The 20570-nt window shown below is 39.6% G+C and overlaps 1 protein-coding gene across 2 annotated transcripts in view; it reads right to left on the bottom strand.

Moving 5' to 3' along the window:
* ephb1 (EPH receptor B1) overlaps positions 1 to 20570 on the bottom strand; it is a 170332-nt gene that overhangs the window by 75534 nt on the left and 74228 nt on the right. The gene's annotated exons all lie outside the window — the stretch shown is intronic.

Here is a 20570-nt window from a genome sequence, read left to right as displayed (position 1 = left end):
ACTTGGAAGCTGAGTGATGTCAATGTGTCTATAGCATAAACTTGAAAAACCAGAACTATGTCTGTCTGGCACACTGGCTTCGGCCAAGGTCACTTTTATTTGCAGGGAGGGGAGATCTTGCTCTGAAAGGCATACAGCATATTTGTCCGATAGGAGGCTGGTCAGAGAGCAGCAGGAGGGAAGAGGTGGAGAAGGCGTCATTGGTATTCAGAGAAACAAAACAACGCCAAACTCTCCCTGGCTGGCAAGGCAGCAGAGACAACCGCACTATGAAACATATCGGTACGCAACAGGTGGTAACATGCAATTAGAACTTGACAGGGTAATGAACACGGCCATTGCCCACTGCTAATCAGGGAAAAATGGATACTGGATGGACAAAACCTAAAATAAAAAAAATACTTTACTTCAGCTAGTAAAAGTATAACTGTTCTGCAAGACCTCCAAGACTTGTATGGACACAGATTCATCAGAAACCTGTATTTATAGCTCGCTTTGACATGAGCGCATAAGCAGAACAACAGAAGATGAGGACTTTGATGGATTTGTGGGAAAAGATGCAATGGAAGATTGCTCCCTGTTGCCTGTTTTAGCACGTGCGGTGAGGCTTATGTATGGGTTAAGTACAAAAATAAACCCCGTAATTGAGACTGTGCCTCAAAAAACTTGTGTTGGAGTTTCCCAATATTTTAAAGACAAGACACCTCATCATTCTTTCATATATTTTCACAATGTGTCCACATAGAAAACCTGCTTACAACATTCTAAATATATTTTAATATTATTAGAGCCCTCTAAGCATGAACTAACACCCCTACAGTCACCTTCACACTCATATTATTCAATATAGCCGACATAATATGAGTAAATAATCCATTTAAAACATAGATCAAATCCATGCTTGTGCTGTGTGTTGTTATACGTAAGTGAGGGAGCAGAATGACAGGTGGACAGGAAGTGCTGTCAGAGATGTAGCTTGGCTTGGGTTACGGCAGCAATAGTAACTTGTGTTTTTATTAGGTATTTTATTCGAGATTATTGGGCCTGTTCAATTGAAACCTGCAATAGAAGCCTGATGAAGTCTGGTGTGTCTGTGATTTACATTAGAACATAAGAGTAAAACATTACGGATACCTAGTGACCAGTATAGAATACTACATATCATACACAGCTTCTTTGAATGTGTCTTCTGAATGCCTTGTATTTGTGTTTTTGGTCATTTAGCATTTTTATGCTTGAAAATGCTTAATTTAGGCTAACAATACATAACATTTGTCTATGCATGCATATTTTGGACTACAATAGTCAAAATGTGATCATTTATTAATATTAATTCATAAGCTAAAAAACGTGATAGAGCGAAGCCACAGATATTTAATGTTGAAGTGGCAAGGGACGACTGTACTGACATTGATGTTTGGACTTGAATCAAAATTGAAGTCTTGCAACATTTTTGGATCCTTAATTCTACTAATGTTAAACCAGTGGTGATCATTAAAGCGCTTTGAGAATAACTGAAGTAAGGATTAAAAACAGCTTAAACTACTCATGTATCCTAAAATTCCAGGGCCCCTTGGCTCAGGCTTGAACACCTGCTAATGAGGCCTGTGAAGGAGAACGGGCAATTAAACACAACAGAACATAAGCTGAGAACAATGACACACATCGGGAAACAAAAGTCCCTTCATTGTTTACCAGCAGTAATTTGATTCTTAATTGAGCGTATGCAATTCCATGTTGACACGAAAATATTCTGGCAAACACAAGAATCCATGGTGGGATTGTACAGCTGAGTAAGGCTTACTTTTCGCCTCCAGTTATCCCAGTGAGTGTTACCAAGGCAGACCTTTTTCCAGCAGCCCACGCAACCCTGGTGACACGTCTACAACCGATAATCCACTTGTTCGCTTCAGTAGGCCGTCATGCTGATGCTGACATTTCACACATGTGGCAGAGAGGCTGTCAAACAAAGCGGGGGGGACACAGGTTGGCGGTAGTGGATTTTCAGGTGGCTGACAAGAGGGGAATGATGAAAAAAATAGCTCCTACATCTGGCTTTTTGAAATCCAATAAGGCTTTAAGAGGACAATGCACCGAAGTGATGGTGAGGTCAGTCAGCTGTAAATAAAAACACTAGTACAAACACACCGCTGCTTTGACAGATACTGCTGTACTTATACAGTATAGTATGTCCACTGCTTGTTGCACTGGCTGCTGCTTTGCTTAATGGAATTTAAGGATATGCTACCTTAAAAGAAAGCAGCAATTTAATCATTACACACACTGTTATGTTAAACCATACCTTCTGAAACATGTAAACAGGAACAGACCCTATCTTTGCAATTTGCTTAGACTTTGTTCTTAAAATGAATAGTGTTCGATTCGTCTAACACTCAGAAACACTCAGTGTGCTTGAACGCTTCATCCACAAAGGTTACACGTGCTTTATAAGAGGAAGAAAGGAGACAGCAACTATTCACACATACATAATGAAGATGATTAAACATTATTAAAAAGAGTCTTCGGCCAGAATCTGTCTAAAGCAGGGATCTCAAACTCAATTTACCTGGGGGCCACCGGAGCTAGGTTCTGGGTGAAGCCGGGCCGCATCAGGTTTTCAAAAAAAAACCCCAAAAACTGGAAAAAAAATCAATAAAAACAAAATATCTTCAATGCTTTTGCTTCTGCTATACCCTACACTTTTTCAGTACTTTGGTTCCGGTTTTCCACACCAAAATATCTGATAAAACATTTCACTGTTCTCAAATATCTTAATTTTTATTTTTCTATACACAAAATAAGATTAAAAAGTAAATAAACAATTAAGAATAAGACAACAAACAATCAATCAGTAATAAATAAGTAAAATAATAATAAAACAGCAAATAAGAAAAATGTAAGCAAGCACATACAGTTGGTATAGAAATTATTTTTTTCAGATTCAAATGTACAGTATTAACAGTTATTTAACCTTTAACATGAACATTAATGAAACTTAATAATTTTAGCCAATTAGCAAGTTAGCATCGTACTCAGTTCCATCTGGGAGCAGCGTGGTAACTTTAACAACATGTTTGATGAGATGCTTTATCTTGACGTGTATTTTCCCTTTTATTCCAAATCATTTCCTGCATTTATTTGTACCCAGCGTCATAAGCCTTTAGCTTCATTGCTAATCCAAAGCAAAACAGGGCGGGGTAACAGGGTAGGGTAACAGTATGGGCGGGGCAAAATCATGTTAATTGTGTCCGGTGTGCACACAGCTTTAAGCTGTCATTTCAACATTAAACTTTGGTATCAAGGTGGGGGCCTCAAACTAGCCCACGGGCCGCAAGTTTGAGACCCCTGGTCTATAGTGACCCAACTGTGGAATGAAATTACTGTAGTTTATTAGGTACACTGTTTGGCTGTACGATACCTTTTATTTAACCAAGGCTTAAAGAGAGACATGTTTAGAATCAGAAATGCGACTATAGGCAACAGTCTATATTTTCCCTCTGTATAACCATTGGTGCCTTGCGACAAATACTTCAAGCAAGAAACACTTCCTGACTTTAATTTTAATGCACACCTCACTAAATATAGCAACCGTGTCACTAAATTGTCAAAACGGATCTTTTCAATATGTGAGCCATGTTATGAAACAAAATCTGATCACAGGAGCTTTTAAAGTTAGCGCCCATGAGTTTAAATAGAATCGCTCCGGGGATTAAGGGTGCAGACAAATTCCAACATCTGCATGGGTTGATCTCACTAATCATAAGTTAATGTTGAACTGCTTGGACAATAAACATGACGACAAATTTTGCCCCCGTGAACACCGAGATAGGTTGGATTGCAAGGTGTGCCTAAAGCACTGCATGTATGCTTCCAATAATGATAATTCCATATTATTGTATTCTCATTCATAGTAGAAGCAACGCCATAGTTCACAGTCTGATTGGCTTCTGGCTGCACCGTTCTCGTGACACAGAATGTCTCCAAACAAGACATCTCATCATTGGTTTTAATCCCTTAATAGATTGTAATTAAAAAATATATAAAAATCTCTATACCCCAATGGGCGAATATCCGGGTCAGTACGGTAGTTTCCATTTGTTTTCTTTCAGGACTGCTATAAAATATGTTTTGTATACCCGCCAAACTGTTCTGATCTTTACAGTCCTGGTTCTCTAGTGCTTTTAGATTTTATAATAAATGTTTTCCTGTTTCTTTGGCCCCCTGCCTCTACCTCCACAACAATATTGTGACAATTCCAATCTGGGTTCACTCAATCACCAATGAATGACTAAAGTGCATATAAATACATTTGGATAGCACTGCATGACAACAGATGTATTCATCAAAAATTCTGTTCTATCTCATGACTGAGCAGAGGTTGATGTGTCTGGTTGGCATTCAACTCACCACAAACGCAGAGGCATCCAAAGGTTAGCGGAAACGCTGCTTATCTATATTCATGTCATATGTTGCATCAGAACGACCTCTTCATAACCTTATCAGAAAGCTCCACAAAAACAGACACGCTGTAACATTTAGATGGTTTTTTTGTTTTGTGTGTGTGTGTGGAAGGCAGCCCCCACTTCCACCCAACCTGTCCAAACGTGGACGCCACTGACCTTATCTGGCAGCTTCTGTCAATATGCCCGGAGCTATGACACTAGCAAACATACATTTGTTCTGTGTGATTGCATGTGTGTTTGTGTGTGTCTAAAAGCACCAATGGGGCACCTTCCTCCTCCATCTTCATGTTCCCTCTCCGGAGTGATGAAATTCAGGTTATCAATATTGATGGAGGATGAAAAGCAACTGGCAATGACTCACCAATCGTTGCTGCAAGTCAATGTACTGCATGATATTCAACCTCGTATTGGATTTAATTCCATTATCTTTCTGGGCATAAATACACATTTGCTATGCATTCATTTGATAATTTGATTAAAAGTTTTATGGTGCCAATATTATGCATTAAAGTGAAATAGGCTGTTTATCAGCAGGGCAAGAGTTTAAGAATAAAAAAATGTCAAATGTTTTCATCAGCACTGAGCCAAATAAACCACTTGGAATTTTCACCAAACATTCATTCATTCATTTATTTTTACCGCTCATCCTCATGAGAGTGGACTGGTGGCCAGCCAATCAAAGGGCACATATAGACAAACAACCATTCACACTCACATTCATACCTATGGACAATTTGGAGTCACCAATTAACTTAGCATGTTTTTGGAATGTGGGAGGAAACCGGAGTACCCCGAGAAAACACTCCCCATGCATGCACGGGGAGAACATGCAAACGCCACACAAAGTCTAGTTGTGTGGCCTGCGCGCTAACCACTCGTCCATCGTACAGCCCAGCACCAAACATAAAACACTTAATGCAGGAAGAAAAAATGTAACCTTGACGGTCCTAATGGCTTCCAACATGACAGCATGACAAGGACTGACTGTGATGTTTTTTTCCACACAAAGCAGTGGAGGGGGTGCTTCTTCTTTCAATAGAACAATGCTGCTTCAGGTTGTGCAGGGGCGTCAAATGGCAAATGGCTATGTGGAAATGTTGCGGTGGCACCCCTTATGACAAAAGGCCCTTGTCTGTGTGGTAATGACTATGTTATTCCAACAGCTGCAATTTAAAATGGCCGCCTGACAAAAGACGCTATGTCACCCTTATGGCCCATCCACAACCTTCCTGGCGTGTTCCGTCGTAAATCCAACTGAGATAATTTGGGGATGAATGGCAAGGGAAGGGCTTATGTCAGTTTATTTGTTGTTTCCAGGAAGTTAGTGACTCAAAAACTGTTTTTGTCTCACTTACATTAAGATCCAACAGTGCAAAATGTAACATTTAGTGATTTTTCAACTGGTCTTGACATTTTGATCAGCAGCGTACTTCAAAAAAAGACATTAAAACCTTGCCCAGCTGAGAACTGAGGTGAAAAACTTAATACGGCATCGACTGGGAGCCCGGATTAACTGTATAAATGTCAGAGACCCACTTAAGTAAGATGTCTAACAAGATAGCAATGCATATGCTGTATGTGTGTGGTGGGAATGTTCAGAGAGAGATGAAAGACAGACATTTTATTTTTTCGTTATCACATGTGAAATTCAGCCCCCGGAGCACTTACATTGAACAAATGACTTTTACAAAGTAAATGAGTACTGTGAAACTGTCAGACGATTAGCACAAATTGGAATTTGACATAAAGTGAAGTGTGTGCCTGCATAACTATACCCAGTGGCAGAATAAATCAATGCATCAAAATTTATGTTGAAATTGCCATACTGACATTAATTTTTTGTGCCTTGCATAAAAAAAGTAATATTATATTTGTGGTCTCAGGATTTATGCATGCAAATCAACAGGAGGTACCAAATAACTTCTGCCAAGCGTATCGGAGCTTTTCTACCTGTCACTCACATCCACCAATGACACTGAGAGATGTATGTATGTATGTTATCATGACGATTTAAAGATAATGGTCTTATCTTTAAGATTATGGTACTTATCTGTCAGTATGAATTTAACCGGTGGCAACAAATTTGAGCGCACACTAATTCTGGCAATTCCTTCATTGCGCAGACATTGCAAATTCAAATTTTGAATATACCCAATCACATACAGGCTGGCGCACACACTCTCTGGATAGGACATATTGGATTAGGAGTGATTTCCCCCCTGCACTTGGCACCGTCACAGAGGTCCCAGATTAAATGCCATACTCGCTTTACTACAGATGACCTGGAAATAAATCATACAATCTATACACACACACACAAAAAACACACACACACACACACAGGGTGATATATAACACGTTAGCACAACCAAACACTAAACCACCTGTCCGGTCCAGTGCGTCTGCTCTTTGTATTTCAATCACTGAATCAATGGTTCTAAATTGATTGTAGCTAGGCATGGGCCAGAGATGTTCCCCCTGGCTTGCTGCCCTGGCCCGTTATTGATTAAATCTGAGAGCCAATTGCTTTCACACTGGATTTAGGTGTTCCAGGACAGTGAGCAAGGAGAGTGAATAAGAAAGTGGGTGGAGGGGAAGAGAAACAGTGTCAGAAAGAAAGAAATGCAGACCGGGATTTGGTGTTTCTAGGATCAGGTCAGGCGCGTTATTCACTTTGGGGAGGTTTTGCATGGTGATAGAAAGATGGTTGACAACCACAAGACAGAGATTTTAAAAGTGCAATCCTTAAAATCACAAAAGCCTAAGCAAAAGAGCCAGAAGAAAAGTCGTCATGGGCTGTGAAATTCAGGTGGGGATCAAATCAATGCTTAACCGTATGGGCAAGCTTTACTACTAGTAATTGCCCAACACATCCAGTTATCAATCAATTAAATCACCTCATAATAATCCTTGAATTCAGGAATACTACCATGATTCAGTGTTGTTGTTGATATGAATGTGGTGTCAAAACAATCAGACCTCCCTGAACAGCATAATAATGACATAATGACAAAATGATAGCAATCATGCCTTGGCATGTACTGTATGTGGTTAGTATGTCGGCAGGTTTTTTTTTCCTTTATTTGGGCAAATATATGAAACATTGCAGTGCATTTCTTACATCAATCAAAATATAACTTTCCATTATTTACATTTGTATTCAACTATCTGATAACAAGCCCAAAAGGAGTAGGCTGAAGCAAAAGCTTATAAATGCCTACCCCTTTTTGCAAGATATAATCATGTTCATGCCACTGTCCCTGTTATTATTATCATTGTAATATTATTATTATTATCATTATCATTATTGTTATAATCTTTATCATTATTACCAGCATTATAATCATCATTAATATTACCATTTTCATCATTATAGTTAACATTTTTTTTATTATTATTTAATTTTACAGACTTCATTGCTTACAGACTTCATAGGTTATTTCTATTATGTGCATGAGTGTCGAGGGAAAATACAAACAAATGTTATTAGTTTCAATCACTTACATCTTAAAACTGGCTTTTTTTGAGAGCATTCTCAGATGATTTGGTTTAACTGTACTTTTCTACTGCGTGAAAATAAACAAAATCAACAGTTTCTGAAGGGGGTCAGCAAACTGCTGGTGTGAAATCCTAACCAGACAACTTAGTTCCTCTGCTTTATCTGCGTCTTTGTCACACGTGTATACCACTGGGGGCTGTGTTAAGCATGACACAGGATCACTGCCCGATCGCATTCCCTCTCCATACAACAACAGACCTCTATGGAATAAGAAGGAAGCGGTGAAGCTTTGAGGCCCAAGTCCCCACTAAAGATGTGCCCTTTTGTCCGGAGGAGGCCCCTCACTCAAATAATTTCCACAATTGGGGGGCCAGTCCAATCCAGATTAAGACTTTGTAAAGATAAGGAGCCATGTGGGCTGGAATCGGGGGCCACAAAAGGGGACCCTCGCTCAAAATGCTCACGGAGGCATTTTCTCCGGCGCTATTCAAATAGTATTAGCAGGCTAAAAGTCCCATTGACTGCACAGGCTCAATGTACATTTGGTTAATACTTCTATTGTGCCACTCCTTCTATGACTGCTCTCCTCGCTGCACACAAGGACAAAAACATGGATAAAACCTGCATGGGAGAGTGTCTGCAGGATGGTCGCTCCAGGTTGTTGGCGTCAGACATAACAGTCGAGGGAGAAATGTAAAGGTCACTTTACGAAGAAAATATGAAGGTTAAAGAAGAAACAGTCGCAGAGATTGTGAAATTGAGTGTATAAGCTTGTGTGCCTTTGTGTTCCTATCGCTCTGTGTTGGCTTCATTCCCCAAAGGGTCTTATTATGCTTCACGTTGGCTCTGACACAAAGGCAGCGTCTCTGTATCACCACGCATCCAGCTTCCCCCAGAGAACATTCTAGACGCAGCAAATCCATTTGTTTGTCAGCTTCTGCCTCTATTCACGCTCGGTGCATAATCAGATATGATTCTCTCTGGAAAGGATGCCATTGTGCAGAGTGGCTGAAAGTCCTAGAGTCACACTTGCCCAGTATGAAGATGCCATCTCTGCTCATTTCACAATGTTTTCTCGGTATAAGCAAAGAGAATTGACAATAGACAATAGTTTCTAGACAAATTATTTTTTTCAGATTAAAATGAACAAAGCATTATTAGAGCCCTGTAGACATGACAAAACACGACTATAGTCACATTTATACTCTTTTTTATTTACAACATATTGCGCAACTGCAGGGTCTTGAGACACATGCTAACTCGCAAACTAGAGAGCTAGCGACCTAAACGGTAACCTCCAAGTTATTTCCTTTGAACTTAAAAAGCCAAAAACGTACCACTTCCACACGGATAGGGAGGATAACTATTAACAGTTATTTAACCTTTAACATGAACATTAATCAAACGTAATAATTTTTTCTGGGTACATGATACCATACAGCATCCATATCAAACTTGCGCGGGCCGCACTAACATTAAACTTTCATATCAAGGCGGGGGCCTCAAACTAGTGTCCTGCGGGCCACATATGGCCCGCGGGCCGCGTGTTCGACACCCATGAAATAGACAATTGACTGAAATAGATTGAAAATAAAATAGACTGAAAATAATGAAAGGATGCGGGGGTCACTTTCACATTTTCAAAACCAACCCATGAAGATATGCAGAGACAGTTTTCATATTTAAGAACAGCCTTCATCTCAACTTTGTTTTCTCTGTGACAAAACATATGATTAGTGTGAACTTTTGCTCCTAAAATTATACTTTTTTGCTGTTTTTACAGCAATACTGGACTACTATTGTAAATTAAAAATGTGCTTTGGTGATGTCTAATGATAAGCAACACAACATTCTTTAGTTATCTGATACCATGATACTGAAGTTCATTCATTCATTCATTTTCTACTGCTTATCATCATGAGGGTCACGGGGGTGCTGGAGCCTATCCCAGCTGTCATCGTGCGACTGGACTGGTCGCCAGCCAATCACAGGACACATATAGACAAACAACCATTCAGAACCGGCTATAAAGACATCCTGTTGGAAAATTAGTAACTGAGCTAGAAATCATGATCAGGTTCTAATTTAAGTTGGGTCACCACAGCTAATTAGGTCTTGCTTCTTTATAACTGCACATGCCCACAAAATGCATGAGGACGCGCAGGGACACAAATACATATGAAGTCTTCTTATGTTAATGCTGAAGCTGCAGCCCCCAAGCCAGTGCGGGAACTCTGGGAACACATGCAACAAAAAAAAGCAGAATGTCCTCAGGGGGTTAGGTTAGTAAGCATGCTTTTTGCTGTCACTTTAACACTGCTTCGTGTCTTTGGACCATATAGCGTTCCCAACCACCCCAGAGTTCTGCTTGTTTGGTGCACACCAATGTTCAGAAGACTGTGTTCAGTCATGACCGAGCACATCATACCAGCAGAGCATCAAAGTTCCTTTTAACCAAACCAAACATTACAAGTGTGAATGCACCCAAACACACACAAACACAAACACAGAGGCACGTGACACCCATCACAATTAAATTTGTCACCAAGGCTTATTGAAGCGATTGTACATTTTGCAGTCAAAAAAGGATATTCTCTCATTTCTGCTGAACTAAATTATCTGTGAAGGAAAACATACAATTACACATGCCCCATGGTTGAGATGCAGATTATGCAAGTTGTCTAATTGCAGCCTAATTATGTACACAGTGCAAAGCTTCTGAGGTGGTGTCTGCTATGGCCTGCACAGTTAGGCACAGCCAAATTGGTTTACTAAAATGCATGGTGCCGTGAAGCAGATTACAGATGTATCATTCTTAAAGCATGCAATGTATAATTATGGGAGGCTCACACAACAATCAATTAAAGTTGAACCGTAATGCTGTTCACTTCATGATTAGGTTATGAAGTGGGACAGCCTGAGGCACTTGTGTTTTATTGTCAGACAGAATCAACACAAAATACAGCTGGAGGGATTTGCTTATTGCTCCTGTACTGTTAGCAAATTTAGTCCGTCCATCAAGTGGAACTGGAGTCAGCGTCCACTCAAAAACACACGCTTGTAGCATCGTCAGCCAAATTTGCACGGAAACCAGAATGTGGTCAATTTAGATACACACGCACATAGAAAAACAGCTTTCTGTCTGGCCATTCAGAGCTTCAATTCAGTTACTTAGGGATGCACAATATTTTTTTTTCGAGATACTGATTAACTCTGATCATCTCTGGGAGACTGTTTTCAAATAGGAACAAGCCCCAGGACCAGGGAAGCATTTCAGGGCAGTATTTGATGTGTTCAAGCTCGATGTTTTTGCTTTTTTTGCCCTCATCGCAGAATGTTAGTATATCATTTGTCGAAATGTCTTCCTCTGAAACAGTGACGGCATGTTTGTTTACAAGTGACATCCTGGGATGTTATGGCAGAATGTTTGCAGTGTGCCACCAAAAAGTAGCATTGGTTTTCAATTATTAGTTATCAGAGCTATTTTTTTTATGTTATTGGATTTATCGTTATGGCATCATAATTTCTCATATTTATTATCGTGCACCCCTACCCTTAACCCAAGGTAGAGTCAGTGTGTTTATTTTTAATAATAATAATAAAATAATAATATAATAGCATTATTATATTATTATTAATTTAATATTTAATAATATAATATTTAATAAAAATATCTAATATTTAATTAAAATTATTATAAATAAAATAAAAATAATAATAAATATTATTATTATTATTATTATTATTATTATTATTAAGGAAGCCCAACCTTTTAATCTTTGGTGTACCCACAATACACAAGAATTAATTCTCATACTTAATACTTAATACATACTTAATTCTCATAATTGCATTCAAGACTGGCATGGTGACCAGAGAGCTACGTTCCAATCATAAACTGTATACGGTTCCTAAAATATTGTTACAGGTCAATAACACTCAATAGGTTATTACTTGGGCCGATAAATGTATTTTTTTTAATTGTGCAATACATATTTTACAATAAAAATAATTTAAAAACTAATATTTGCAACAATGAATCATATTTTTAATGACTGCTCATGGCCCAACTGCAGTACCACCAGGGGGCCGTGGCCCACACTTTGCGAACCACTGGACTAAAGTACTGGGACAAGTGAAGATATGGTGTTGGGCCCTCCTTTTGCATCTCTCCTGGGAAGACTTAGAATAAGATGTTGGACTGCGCCTGTGGGAAAACACTTTGTAAGATCATAGGTCACTGACGTTGGAGGACCTGGTAACTCACCAGGTCTAGTTCACTTGAAACCCAATGAATGGCCTTTATGGACATCGCTTTGTCTACTAGGGTGCAGGCATGCCACAACAGAATGGGGCTTTCACAGAGACTAGAGAATTGCCCAGAATGTCTTGTTAAAATGAAGAATTCAGTCCAAATAAAGTGGGCGGGGGGGGGGGGGGGGATTTCAACCAATTGACAGACTTCTGTTCACACAATATTTCGTCAATGCTGTCAACATGATTGGATATTTGTTACCATCCCTCCTAGAGAACATTCGGCGCAAGATCCAATCTCATTAGAAACCCCATCAGTCTTTCTCACTCTCTGGACGAGCTCTCATTGCCTTTAACACAGCGAATGTGACAAAAGGGGGTATTGGCCCGACTATAATTGCAATTCAATTCTAATTAGATCCTCAATCCAGGAGTTAAACAACATAACCTTGGGGGAAACCACATCTATCTCTGTGCTGCTTACCTCCAAGAACAGGAGGGGGTAAAACCATTACCTAGACCTTGAAATTGAACCGCTGTCCGCATTAGAATGAAACAGATCTCAAAGTTTTACAAATAAAACAGTATCGACGGATACTACAGAAGAAAGAAGAGGGCACATGAGGGTTGAGAAGAGGATGTGGAGGATCGGAATTTCTCTCTGGATAAATGTAGCGTTGCACTAATTTTACTTATAAAATAGAAACTTTAAAGGGGTGTTGCAAAGCTGGTTGCTCCCTCAAAACATAACATTTGTCATGGAAAAAAATATTAGACCAGCGTTGTTTCTTCAATTTTATGTTAATTCTAACCTGAACAATAAATTGAACACAAATATGGTCCTTTGCATTGAGTTGTTGAGTCCTATAGAGCAGCGACACACAATAACCTGCACAGACAGCTTTCTAGATCTTCCAGATTCTTCCCCACTTTCTGCAGCGTTTCCATGGACTTCCTGCTTCTGATCCAAACGGTCTGTTTAATTTACTCCACCTACGGCCCTCCTCTATATACGCCCACGATGCTGTGATTGGTCCCACTCGCAAGCGCTCCCGAGGACTTCCAGATATGCAGGTCCGCGTTTACTGAGTGCAGGCAATCTGTAGCCATAAAGAAAGTCCGGATCACATTGTAGAACTTGGTGTTATACTAAAAAACTAAAACCGAGCGTGCAGAGACACGCAAAACTTTCAGGCTTAAATTCCAAATGCACCAAAACGAGAATACAACATTGTAACAACATTTATAGGTCAAAACATGGGAAAAAAAGCATAATAGGCCCTTTAGTTTAGAACCGCAGCTGTCCTATGCCGGCAGCACTCACTTCACTGTAGCAAGGCACAATTATATTGGAGATGCCGGGGATGGAAAAAATGAGGCAAACAAATCATGTGATCATCATCACCGTGGCAACCCCCTGACAGGTGAAGCTCAAAGACTACTACTTGCAGACAGAATTGTGTTTCCGGCTACTCCTCACTGTTGCTTTAAGCGTGTGCCAAGAGATAGAAGCAGCCCCTTCTTCCTCACATTTTCGATCACGTCTTTGTCACGTCCTTAATTATGCAGGCATAACTTGAAAGCACAAAGGCGCCAACTTGATTGATGGAGGTCAAGGCTGGGGTGAGAGGGTGATGCAAAGCCTCTCATCGCAGTGGGCTTTTGTGCTGTGGCGATGAGGGCGACATCGGCAAATTAAGCAGAGTTGCGGCCATCTGCTGAGTGTGAGGGGCCTTTTGTGTCCCCCGTGTCTAGCACTGGCCTTCACACCCAGGGAGGGAGGGGGTGAGGGGTGGAGCGGTTGGTTAAAAGAGAAGAGACGGAAAGGAGAGTTTATGAAAAAGTTTTGCTGCAAAAAAAGAAGCAATGTAACAAAAATGTTTCAGAGAAAAGCTCAGTTACCGTAATCAGGTAGGAAGCACCAAAAAAGCAACAGGTAGAGTGAAAGCCGTTGGAGTGTGTGTCCTTCCATGGATCTTTGGAAGAAGTGGCTATTTGTATTATGCTGTGGACAAAAATCTCTAGATTCCCCTCACATCGTTAGCGGCAGGCCATCGTTGCAGTGAGAGCAGCGCATCTGTGTTTGGGCCCATTACACACACTCTGTTTGGGTCTACAATTCAAAGAGGTCTTTGTGTGGGTCACACTCTTTCACCGGTGCTCTCTACCATCCTCCCATTCAACCGACTAAGAGCCATGGAAACATGAAGTCTTCCCCTCACGGTTCTTTTGTCACTGAAGGGCAACAAATTAAAGGCATGGTGCAGGGTCGCTAAGGGCTTTGATGGGGATGAAAATGTTAGTCATGGGCTCTGGGAGTCACCTGAAATTAATTTCACTGAGCAATGATGGTAGACTTTAAGTAAAATATTAACACATGGGACGTTGTACAATTTGTAAATTGGCCCAATTGTTCTGAAAATGATGCACAAAAAAAGTTGCATGTGAAAAGCCAAAACAATGCATAAGACTAAAAATAACCAATTACCTACAATGTCATCCAATATAAGAGAGGAGAAATATGATCTCCGGGAAGAAGTACATTTGAAACACTTATATGCTAGGAATCAAACTATGGAATGGATTGAGTAAGGAAATCAAACAATGCACAACGATGAGCCAATTCAAGAAACAATACAAGCAGTTGATGTTTGCTAAATACAAGGATGAAGAGTCTTGAACCAGTCATGATGTGCTATATATATCACTATATTGACACTTACTATGGTACCCATTATGGCATTGGATGCTCATATCACCTCCTACTTCGGTACGAGGTGCATTATTAAAAAAAAAAACAAAAAAACCTTAAACTGTATTATGGAAAGCAGGAAGTGAACAAATGTAACAGTTAGTGATTGTAAAAGTACCAGATGGAGGGGTAGGATTTAATAAGCTTTGCTTCTTCCTACTCCTTTTGGACATGTGGAACTGTGAACTGATTATGTGATGCACTCAATTGTAATCTGATGCATGTTCAAATGAAATAAAACCATTACCATTACCAACATTGCTCGCACAGTTGATCGCAAATTAATTAAGCTGCTGTTTTGTCGTCACTAAGCATCAGCGGTGCTGCATTGATGAGATATAACACTAAGTTAGATACATCTGCACAGCATGGAGTCAAATGAGAAAAAGTTCTCCTCCCATTCCGTGAGGAAGTGGTAAGTCCAAAATCTGAGAAAAATCAGAACGCCCCAAATGGTGCCTGCCTTTACACTGTATGCCCACTGTATTTGGTCTTTTTTACCCTGTGTTCTTACTGCCGTAGGACAAATAGGCTCAAGCAGAGTTGTTAATATGCTTCCATCAAGGTGACTTAGCAGACCGTGTTAGAGAGAATGCATGAATGCCTCTCTGCAAAGCAAGGCCAATTGGACTGGAATTGGCTCATAGACTTCAGTGGGACTTTGTGGGTCCCGTCTGCCAGGTCCTTACAAACAGGAAGGACATATTAAGCGGTAATCACATCCTCGCTCCAGTGAACACACCTACAGCCAGACTTTAACGTATTAATCTGACACTTGCAGGTATGATTTGGAATAATTGTTATCTCATTTCAGTGAGATAGGTTATCTCTAATGCAGATTAATAGCCTGTGTGTCTGCTTTTGTCCATGACATTGTACACCCTGAGTGTATATGGTATACTGGGGTTTATTGTTAGTCAAGGTTTAATAACAAAGTGAGAAATTGACTGTAGAATGAACAAAAAACTAATACTTTTTTGGAGGGAGTGAGTGTTTTTTATGTGCGCATGAGTGTGCATGTGTGCCCGATGATGGCAGCCATTAGATAGGGGTAAGGCAGCCATGATGAATCGGCACTTAGCCCAGAGAGGCACACTTGCTCAATGGGCTGTGAATCTCCTGCTGCAACTGTCAGCCCGCAGAATGTTAAATAAAGTTATTTGAATATTTGTAATATTAATGTGCCAGTGTGTCAAAAGCCCGCTGGAGCCTAACGGGGTAAGGAAATATGGGAGTGTATTCCCCATCGCTTTCCAGGCGCTGGTGAGGAACTGATACACTGTCAAGTATATAAATATATAATCAGCAATTAAGTATTGGATGATTGATGAATAGGCTCCATTGTCACTATGAGGCCAAATGAAGTGTATTACTTTACTGCCACCAGCAGAGGCGCTCTTGTGTAGTTTGCTGTCATACGGGACAAACATCAACCCATCATATGAGAGGCCCACACTAACTGGGTGGAGGTGTGGATCCCACTCCATTTACCAGCAAAGTGATCAAACATTTAGCACACTGCTTACATAGCCAAAAGGGACAATGAGAGAAAGAAAAGGAGCGAGTATGGTGGGAGAGGGGCGGGGGGTGAGAGTGTGAGGATGGGATGTCCAAATTGGTTTGTGAGAGAGCCGGGGGAGCTGGTAATGAGGATGCCACGCTGGCATCATCGTTACTGAGCAACAACCCAACACTGTCTCTCTGCTTGGCTCACAGCAGGTCACAAATATGCACACACACACAAGCCACAATACCTGTCACTAATTAAAACATATAGATTAGAGAAAGTGCAATTAGGTACAGGGGGGCCGACTCACACTCACTAAAGCAAACATCAACAACAGGACTGAACAAATGATTTGGAAATAAACAAGTTCCAATGGTATAATTGAAGATGGTGTGTGTTTAATTACATGCGTTTATACCTGTCACCAACACCTCAAGTCCACCAAGGTCGAAAAGTGACTGTTAAAGCATAAAAAATACAGTAGAATGCCTACGCTAATGCAACGCAGCACTAAGGGAATGCTGGTGGATTTATTCAAATTTGGAAGCAATTATCCCATCGAAACTATGAGGAATGAAAAAGGTTCTGAGCTGCTGTTTTCATGCATTATATCGAGCAGAATGATAGCTGGAGTTCAACTTCCCATAGCTGACGTCATGTTGCATTTCTTTAACAAAACAAAATGATGATCCAATGTCAATGAATGCAGCTTCGTCCAGTTTGAGCAGGGAAAGACATCCAGTGGGTCCGCGCAAGACACAGCTGCAGATATCTGCTGGAGAGACAGTGTCTCAACACCGTAATCCTTTTGAAAAGATGATATTGTATCCGCTGTAGAACAACCAGGTTTGGAGACAGCTACTTCCACCTGGCCATCAGACTGCTCAATGCCAAATAAGCCCCTCTACCTGCCCACACGCACAACCAAAACTTTAAATTATTGTTATTTATTTTAAATTATTTAAATTATTTGTACAAATTACTGTTTACGCTGTACATTGTTGTTCATATTTGATGTCATCTATTTATTCTCCACATTATTATTTATTATTTATTATTTATTATTTATTATTTATTATTTATTATTTATTATTTATTATTTATTATTTATTATTTATTATTTATTATTTATTATTTATTATTTATTATTTATTATTTATTATTTATTATTTATTATTTATTATTTATTATTTATTATTTATTATTACACGGGACATTTCATTGGCAATTTCACTGCTGTGTTATTGTGCAATGACAATAAAGAAAGTCCATGTCTATGTCTATATTTGAGAAGTTTGAGTTGCAATTTAGGTCGCCGCTTGCCATTGAGCAGTGATGGTCGGTCTCACAGTCAAACAGCCAAGTAGTGCACCTGTTGCTTCAAGACCTGATTAATCAACCATCAAATGCACATATTTGACATCACATTTTTAGCTGGTTTTCTTTAAACTGATATTTTTCTCTTAAGTCATTTGTTGGGAGAAAAAAAATAAAGCACAAGAAAAGATAAACATAGGTCACCTTATGTGCTAACATCTATCTTCCTCCTCCATATTCCCTGAACAGCATATCTCCATCGGGAAAGAGACGGATATAGCAATAGAACAAAGTGAAGCCTAACACAGCAGGTGGTCTACTTACTTGCTGTAGGTGCTTAAAGAACGACAGCAAGGGGATTGTGGGTATTAGTGGAAATATACCTCGCGTATAACTCCTGTTTTCATTCTAGCGCCTACAGGGGTAGCGTGCATGTGCTTGTGAATGCGTCTGTGGTGTTTACAGCGGCGGCGCCATTGCCCCCCGCCGACACACGACACAACAACCGACACTCAGCTACATGCCAATTACTGTACTGCACATGTAGGTGAGTTTCACAAAGGAAAAGGAAATTCTGGGGGAAAAAAAACAAGAGATGTGACATTTTAACGTCTTAACCACACAGTTTGTGTGTGGTGAATTACAATCTTAGAAAATTAAACAGTTAAAAATATAATAACAATGTTATTCACATTGTTATGCCAAAGAAGTACTTCACTGGCATGTACTACCCAGCTCGCCATTAACTTCACCACACACTCACTCACAGTGAGTCAGCACCTCGCTCACAATGCCTCAGGCCGCTACCGGAAGGTAACACTACATATTGGAGCTGCCACCACTACTGCTGTGTTTTCATTTTTTTAGTTTGGAGAAGTTAATGGTACATGTCGTGTTTGTTTCTGTGTTGCAATGTGAAGTCAATGCAGCCAGGACAAGAGTTACTATAATGAGTAAAATGACCAAAATTTGAAAAATACTATACTTATTAAATGTATTTTAGTAGCCTCGTACTGAAATGAAAAAAAAACCAACATAATATTACGAGAAACACAATTATGTTGTAATTTTTGGAAAACTCGGTTGGGGAAAAAAGTGAGGATATTGTGGAAAGAAAGTCATACATTTATAAGAAGTAAAAAAAAATGAAATATTCATTCATTCATTCATTTTCTACCGCTTTTTCCTCTTTGAAAATAAAAAGAAAAAATGGGAAAAAGCGCCAAGGCCAAAAGTGAGGATATTGTGGAAAAAAAGTCATACATTTATTAGAAGTAATATTACGAAGATTATTTCAGAAAAAAAAATGAAATACATATTCATTCATTCATTCATTTTCTACCACTTTTTCCTCTTTGAAAATAAAAAGAAAAAATGGGAAAAAGCGGCAAGGCCAAATTTGATACTAGCAATATGCTTGTTCACCTAATTAAGCTGATATGCATTTTTTTCCTAAAATCTGTGTTGCTCTACAAAATATCAAAGTGTTTTTTGCATCCGTATGTGGCCCTAGGTGGAAAAAGTTTGGACACCCCTGCTCTAGAAACCATTTTTTTACAATAAAATGGTTAATTTTAAACATGTAGTAAAAAAAAAAATCTCCCTTTCTCTCTCTCTGTCTTTCTATGTACACTTATAAAATGTATTAATTTTTCTGTGTTCGTTATATGACTTTAAAACCCAGATTTAAAAAACTGAACAGTCTGTCAGTCACGCCTGAGGGCGTGCAATGACGTTAAGTTATTCAAACTCAATCCAAATGAGCTCATTCAAATTAAGCAAAGCAAACTCTCACATTATCAATTGAAAGTCATTTCACCTGTGCCAAGAACTATATATAAGCGAGTGTGTGTGTGTGTGTGTGCGAGTGTGTTTACAGTGGCCACAGTCATTCAAACTGTGCTTTGTAGATATGTGCCACTCTCATATCTGTGTATTGATCAGAGTAAATGTGCATCAATCAATCTTATCTGAGCTCTGCACACGCTGCAGCTAACCACCAGAGGCCTGCCGACCCATAATGCATCACAGCATGAGTCACTCGTATTATCATCACGCATGGGCATTATTTTTTCTCGATGTATATATGACTGGAGGTGCATGATGATGCATTAAAGGATATACACTACAAAGGAAACAATGAAACACACACACACGGGCAAATAACCACATTAGCATCATGTACATACTATTATGTATCTCTCGGAATATAGTCCTACTGCACATCAGAGCGAAGAAAATCAAAAAATGCCTTGCCATCTGTAACATAGGTTGCACAGATGGAAAACATTCGCTGCAGATTAAGAATCACTGCTAATGTGACTGTCGAGGTGAACACGATCAAGGAAGAAGTACGCTGCATCATGCAAAGACGCACATACGAAAGGCAATCAAGTCAGCTTTTTCACTGATATGGAAAATGCATGATGCCTTGTTATGTGCACGCCTGAAATAGAACAAAGTCATGCTGTCTGTCTGTAGTGAAGAGTTGATGATGTAAAAGGAAGAAGAAACAGGAAGGTTGCTGACATGACAACAAGATGGGAAATGCAATACTAGGCCAGCAGTTCTTTCGCTATTTTAAACACTTATTGGAACCACTTAGGTTAAAGAACAGCAGTTTCACCAGGTGTCAGGTCGGATACCCCAGTGACCCTAGTGAGGATAAGTGGCATAGAAAACTGATGGATGGATTAAAATAGGGATACATGCACACTGCAACACTGCCTAAATTAGTTCCAGTATCCAATGTGTTCATATTATTTACTTGTTTTAAGT

Source organism: Doryrhamphus excisus, linkage group LG6, assembly GCF_037039965.1.
Source record: "Doryrhamphus excisus strain RoL-2023G ecotype Guam linkage group LG6, RoL_Dexc_Guam_v1.1, whole genome shotgun sequence".
Lineage (NCBI taxonomy): Eukaryota > Metazoa > Chordata > Actinopteri > Syngnathiformes > Syngnathidae > Doryrhamphus > Doryrhamphus excisus.
Note: the sequence above shows the minus strand (reverse complement) of the source record. Positions and strands in the feature narration are given on the sequence as shown.